Source organism: Microtus ochrogaster, chromosome 7 (genome assembly GCF_000317375.1).
Source record: "Microtus ochrogaster isolate Prairie Vole_2 chromosome 7, MicOch1.0, whole genome shotgun sequence".
NCBI lineage: Eukaryota > Metazoa > Chordata > Mammalia > Rodentia > Cricetidae > Microtus > Microtus ochrogaster.
The window spans coordinates 48764652-48771582 of record NC_022014.1 but is presented as its reverse complement, the minus strand read 5'-3'; positions in this window follow the sequence as shown (position 1 = coordinate 48771582).

Here is a 6931-nt window from a genome sequence, read left to right as displayed (position 1 = left end):
CTCTTTGCTACATGCAGATTATGAATTAGACAAGACTCTGAGGTTGGGACGTCCAGCTCTCACCAATAGACTGAGACATAGTCTCTACCTTCATTATAAACAAAGTGGACTCCCACCCTGGGGTGCTGGCTCACCCAGTTTGGGTTGTGGCACACCCTTTTTACAATAGAAAATGTCCTTGCCAGGTTGCTTTGAATTTGTTCGTGTTTCTTTGTGCGATGCCAAGACTATTCTTTTTCAACACATGGTAAACAAATATTCTACCATGGAACTACACTCCCCAAATCCCTTCAGTATATATTTTTATTTCTTTTTTTTAAAAAGCAAGACAAAACAAGCAAAACCAGGGTCTCATCATGTGGTTTAGACTAACCAGGAATACAAGCCCTTGAGTGTGTGGAGTACAGGCGAGTGCCATTACACTTGACCTCACAAGGGGATTTTTGGACCTGACAAAAAGTTCACTTATTTATTTCTTTTTTTTTTCCTTTTTGGATTTTCGAGACAGGGTTTCTCTGTGGCTTTGGAGCCTGTCCTGGAACTAGCTCTGTAGACCAAGCTGGTCTCGAACTCACAGAGATCCGCCTGCCTCTGCCTCCCAAGTGCTGGGATTAAAGGCGAGCACCATCACCACCAGGCTTTTTTTGTTTGTTTTTCTTTTTTTTTTTTTGGACACTTACTTATTAAGATAGTTGTATCCAACAGGATTTCAAATGTATCAGCTTTTAATAAAGGTGAACTGACCATAGAGCTTTGTTATTGTTTGAATCATAAATGTACACCAAAGGTCATGTTTTCAGGTTTGATCCCCAGCTGCTGGTGATGATACAGGGGAGTCTGGGACCCCTTGGGGTCTTAGTCTCATTAATAAAAAGAATTTTAAAATGGACTCAAATGGGGGCCTAAGGATAATTTTATTAGAGTTTAAAAGAAAAAACACCCCAAGGTAGACAAGGTATAAATCTCAGCAGCTGCCTAAAAAAGGATGGAGAAGAGAAAGAAAAAAGCCATGCTGTTTAAACCACCATGGAGGTCAGACACACAGTGGGAAGTGGTGAAGGGTATTTAAAGAATAAGTAGGAAAACCTATGGTGTCACAAAATATGCATACTTAGATTCTGGCCAGTATCTGAAAGGAGACAGGAAAAAGAAAAAGGAAAGGTTGGGTTTCAGAAAGGTGGGTAGACCCAGCTGAACCTCAAGATGACTGGCTGAAACCACAATTCTAGCAGGGAAGGGAATCTCATTATAGGAAAAAGAATTTTGTCTGTTTTTTAGCATCACTTAAGGTGAGCCTGCCTTCCCAGGGGTGATTGATCTGACCCAACTGGAATATCAGGCCTCTGATTCTCTTCTCTTGAACAAAAGGAATTCTTTTATTAATGGCCTTTTATTGTTACTCTAACATTCCCTCTGAAGAAGTAACCCTAAAAGTCATTTATAAACCAGATCGCGGTTCAGAGCCCCCAGACATGTTTGGCATCTGTGAGCTGTAGCAAGGATGAGGATGCCGAGAGGTTCAGGGATGTTTCTGGCTTTTAACCAAGGTAGAATCTGGCTACTTTTCTTTGGGGACTTTTTACTCCAAACTGCCTAGTCATTTTCTAATCTGTGTTCTCAACATGTCCCCTTCTGAAGCAGTAACCCTAACTGCACTTATGGAGTTTGGGTGATGGTGGATCTGGCTTCTTCCAGTTGAATGGGGGCATCAGATGTAGCAGTGGAGATACCCCTCCAGTAGGACTATTTGAAAGACCCCAAGTGTGTATCATTAGTTCCATTTGTTGGGGTTTTTTTTTTAGATTTATTTATTATGTATACAGTGTTCTGCCTGCATGTATGCCTGCAGGCCAGAAGAAGGTCTCATTATGAATGGCTGTGAGCCACCATGTGGTTGCTGGGAATTGAACTCAGGACCTCTGGAAGAGCAGCCAGGGCTCTTAACCTCTTAACTGAGCCATCTCTCCAGCCTCAGTAGTTCCATTTGTAATAACAGGCAGGCACAGGGAGGAGAGGATATCTTTGACTAGTGTCTGGACAGAGACTCCTAGCCAGGGAGATAGGAGAAGCTAGAACGGGGGACATTTTTTAAAATCAAAGCCCAGCTGGGTGGTGGTGATGCACACCTTTAATCCAAACACTCAGGAGGCAGAGGCAGGTAGATCTCAGTGAGTTCGAGGCCAGCCTAGTCCACAAAGTGAGTTCCAGGACAATCAGAGCTGTTATACAGAGAAACTCTGTCTCGAAAAACACAAAAAGAAAAAAAAAATCCAAGTCCATTAGACTCTCTTGATGAGCTCACAGGAGCTCATCCATTGGACTCCTGGTTTTTCTTTTAACTAGACTCAGGAGTGATGAACCCAGGGTCCCAGGATATTCCCAGCTGTTGGAGTGGCTGAAATCAGTGTGTGGTCCTTCCCTGATGCCTTCCAGAGAAGGGGAGAGAGAAAAACTTTAGCCATTATTTTATTTGTTTAAAATGATAAGAGGCCTGTTTTTCCTGGCTTCAGGGAGGTGCTACAGTGTGGAATGGAGCCAAGATCATGATGTCCTCTATCTGGACAGCATTTTCCTTATCAAGAAGAAAATCACTGGTGAGAAATGGCTATCTAAATAATATCTCTTAAACATGATGTCTGGCTGTGTGATCCCTGTTGGATCATCTTTATCTTTGGTTATACTTTTCCTGTGGGGCGTTAAAGACCATGAAGGTAGCTCATGGGCCTGACATTTTCTGTATAGCAAGAATTTTAATGATAAATTCAATCTCTTTAATAACAAAAATAGCATCGGGCAGGTTTTCTTTCTTCTGTCATTTTTGATAAGCTGCAACTTCAAAATATTTGCCTCTTCTACCTAAAGTATCAAAGTCATAGTATATGTCTAAAAAGTCCTTTATTATTCGTGGATGTGTGTGTGTGTGTAATTTGCAATGATGTCCCCATTTTTATTTCTCTCTCTCTCTCTCTCTCTCTCTCTCTCTCTCTCTCTCTCTCTCTCTCTCTCTCTCTTTTGGGAGAACCTCCTCCAGCCTTCCTTTTACCCGTGGTCCCATCTACGTGAGGATGAGTCAAAGCCTTGTTTGACCCTGACTTGGCTTGGACGCATTAAGGAATTTTTTTCTGTGTTGACCCTCCTCTTAGCAGAAAGGTAAACTACTAGTAGTCTGGACACTGCTTAGCGTCCACCCCATGAGCTCTCCAAACAACATGACAAGTGGCCCACCAGAACTACAGAACGTTTTAATAGATACCCCATATTGCTCTGGAAGCCAGTTGACCTTGTAAGGGGCAAAATATTGGCTCACAAAGGAATTTTTATTGTTTTATACCCTTCCCCACTTAATCTTTCATTCCCTCTGCCTTGGGTTTCATGGTGTTTCTGAGGCAGGCCCTCACTTAGCCCAGGCTGGCCTCAAACTTGATACATAGCTGAGGATGATCTTGAACTTCCGATCCTCCCGACTCCTCCTGAGCGCTGGGATTGCACTGGTTTTATGTAACCCAGGGATTCGTGCATGTGAGGCAAGGGCTCTACTAACTGAGCTGCACCCTCAGCCCATTGCCAGCCTTCCGAACGCATTTCCCTCACAGCTACCTGAACCCGTGTTTCCTGCACCGCAGTTCTGAAGGACTCAGATTCAGTGCTTTTCACTCCCCACTCTGGGATTGTGGACCGTGAGAATGGCTGCTAAGCGCATCTGAGAAGATGTCATGTCCACCCCGAAGAGATCAAGGCTGAGCCAGAGCCAGAGCCCAACTCTGATGCTATCTTTTAATTTCCTAGATGTCGTGTGTTCCTTGGGAAATCGAGGTTCCTTTTGGGGGTTTCTAGTCTCAGTGGCAAAAAATTTCAAAATGGACTCAGGAGGAAAATCAAGGACAATTTTATTAATGTTTAAGGAAAGAAAACCCACATAGTATAGGTTAGGTGAAAACCCCAGAAGCCTTGAGGAAATGAAATGGAGAAAAAGTCGGGCCTATTTAGTTAGTAGTTAGGCACTGTCAAGTACAAAGTCTCCCGCCCCCATGCACACACACACCAAATAAATAAATAAATAGCCAATGCTGGTGACATTGTCCTAAAAAGAACTGAAACCGAGTTACACATAAGCATGCTGTAGCAAATGAATTCCTATGCACAGATTTCTTAAAAACTATCAGCACTTTCTATTACTAGTTTGAAGATACCTTTTTGTTACACATTTTATAGATTTTTTTTTTTACTAAGCCCAGTGAACTTATGACTCCTGAAATGCAGAAAGTTTACACAATGCTCTTACACGTCTTGAGATTAATTATACTTTGGCAAAAGTTATGGAGCTGTAAGAGAGGAGAGTCCTTGGAGAGTTCAGTCAAACCCAGAGAAGGAGCTTGAGATAAGCTGCAGGCATCGCTTTTGGGAATCGTCCACTGTTTTCCTGGGCTGCGCTGTTTTGCTCTCCTTCTCCCTGTCACAGAGTCAGGCAGCCAGCCTGTCCCAGGATAGACTTTGGAGGAAACTTTTAAACAAGCATGCTTGGGTCTGGAGACGTGGGGGCCGTAACCAAGCTCCAGAGACAGCTTTTGAGTAAACTAAAGCAGCATTGCTACAGCTCAGAGCCTGGGACAAACTGCTGAGGTGCCTGTCTAACATACCAAAGCGACCTGGCCACCAGGTTCTCCCAGCATCCCTCAGTCCCTACCTATTACAGGGTATGGCTGGCGTACCCTGCCCTCTACCCCAGCTCTCCAGCCCTGGGACTGGGCTGCCCTTCCCTCAGAGGGTCTTTCCTATATAATCCAGACATTTTGGTTACCTGTCCCTTACGTACCTTTGGCCTCGTGGCTGATGTTCCTGGTTCCCTTCTCTTCCCTCTTCCTACCCCTCCACAGCTCCTCTCGTGGCTCAGGGTCATGTCCATGCTGTCTCCCCCAGATGTCTCTGACTCCGGCTCTGCTCTCCCACACGCCCACAATAAACTTTCTCCTCCACCAGACCTAGGAGCAGCCATGTCCTTTCCTTTCCTTCCTTTTCTCATTCAAACACCGGAAAAGTGTTCAATACTATCCACACCCGAAAGACACTTGAATCTCCGTAAGACTGAATTTAGTGGTCAGGGGACAGATGAGAGCAAGCAGAGACCCAAGAAAACTTAGGGATTTGAGATTTTTCCAAGAGTGGCGAAGAGAGAAAGCTTAGAGGGGAGGGGACTTGGGGAACATTAGCATAAGCAGTGGCACTTGTCACAATCTGTGAGAATTTGGAAATCGGGTGTGCGATTTTCTGGCCATTGCGACTGAGCGTCTAGTTCCGTACCGAGGAAGACAGCAGGCAGCTCTGAGGAAGCACGTACCAAGTAGGAGGGGGAGGCTAGCGATTTCAGCAGGCGAGCCAGATGTGGCTGGAGAGGCGGACCCTAAAACTTTGGTGTCGAGTATAGTGGGTGGCAGGAGGCAGCAAGAACAAATTGATCCAAACCCAGGAGGGTCAAAAATCAGCAACTTGGTTCAGTAATGAGAGGCCAGGCCTTTTGGGAGGTCCAGCGTACCTCCTGGATCCTGGCACCAAACATAAGCAATGGTGCGGAGAAAGCACTGAACTAGGTCACTCCATCGGCAGAAAGAGAGACTGACTGGGGATCAGCTGCCAAGGCCACCTTTGGGGGTGGGGAAGACAAGAGAAAAGCGACAGAAAAGCAAGAACATTTTATATGACAGTCCGCAGGGTGAGGATCTGAACTAGAAGCCCTTGCCTGATGTGGTTAACCTTTGGGTGAAGGTGAAGGCGGGGTGGTGGGTATGGGGGTGAAGGGAGCAGGGGGGTTTCCTAGCAAACAGGAATCACCGTAAAAGATCTGTTTTCCTAGTAAACAGAAACCCACCTTTAACTTGTTTGCCCAATGACAATCCTGTTTACCCAGCCAGAGTCCTTCAAGTTTAGGCCATAGTCACCATCCACTGCCATTAGGTGTGGGGGTTGGTTGGGGAGCTTCGGACCTGACAGGCAAGGCGTACAAATGAACAGCTTGTAAAGAAAGGAGAAAAGCTGCTGGTGTAGGCACAGGCCTTTAATCCCGCACTCAGGAGGCAGAGTTCAGGGCCAGCCTGGTCTACAGAGTGAGTTCCAGGATAGCTAGGACCACACAGAGAAACTATGTCTAAAAACAATTTTAAAAGGAAGGAAGGAAAAAGCACTGTCAAGAAAGGAAGGATGCTAATGAGCTGAAGAAAGACCCCAAAGTCTCAGGAGGCGTGGTCTTTTATAGCCCTTCCCCATCATTTTGTATTTCCCAGGCTGTTTTATGAGCATGCTCTGTTCGTTAGATGATGCCAGGGTAAGGAAGGGCTTCCAGTCTTCCTCTGTGAACTGGCTATTTTACCTGTTAACCTTGATGTCAACCTCCAGTTTCTATTCTGCTGTCATAGTTGTGCCTGAGGTAAGAATAAGCCCCAGACTTTGCATAAAGATCCCAACAAATTCTCCTGACTGAGCTGGAATTTAAACAACCGAAATGAGGCCAATGATGACACGCCACTGTGATCTGCAGGGAATAGGCCTGCTCGGAGGCTCTCTCAGGTGCCCTCCCTCATAGCCAAAGACCTCGGGTCTTCCTTAGCTAAGTCAAGCATAGCTCATTGCTCTAGGCTAGGCTTAATCTGGGTGTCTTAACAGCAAGGGAAGTCTCCAGATGACAGAAACCAGATTCTAGGCTTAGAGTATCTCTCTTCTTTTAATTTATTCCCTTTTAATCCACTTACATCAGTCAGAACTGCATTTCGATGCAATTAGCAGGAAATCTTTCACAGAGTGATTTAGATCAAGCAGTGCAGAAGAGGAGGGAAGGCGGGGTCAGTGTCTGTGCTAAGAGGACACTTCTCTGCCCAGGCGCCTTCTCCCTTGCTTCCTCACATGTTAGCCAGACTTTCATCACTGTGCGAGAACACCCAAG